This window comes from Limulus polyphemus, unplaced genomic scaffold (genome assembly GCF_000517525.1).
Source record: "Limulus polyphemus unplaced genomic scaffold, Limulus_polyphemus-2.1.2 Scaffold6931, whole genome shotgun sequence".
NCBI lineage: Eukaryota > Metazoa > Arthropoda > Merostomata > Xiphosura > Limulidae > Limulus > Limulus polyphemus.
In genome coordinates this window covers 8,322-8,601 of record NW_013672541.1, presented here as the reverse complement: position 1 = coordinate 8,601, position 280 = coordinate 8,322, and positions in this window count along the sequence as shown.

Sequence of the window (280 nt, the reverse complement as noted above, 5' to 3'; positions counted from 1 at the left end):
TAATATATATATATATATATATATATTATATATATATATATATATATATATATATAAACATTGTATGTATATAAGTTTTAGGTATATATAATTTTCAACACTACTTCTTGAATAAACAATGGTACTTTGATTGATTTGTTACCATATAGCAAGGATAGAGTATGTGTTTGATCTTCACCATGTTTAGTCTTAGCCAGCAGTTCTCTCAGATTAATTCTTTCATTTCATTGAAAAGTAAATTTTGAGAAGGGTAGTGTAGCACCTTATAGAACAGTTTTTT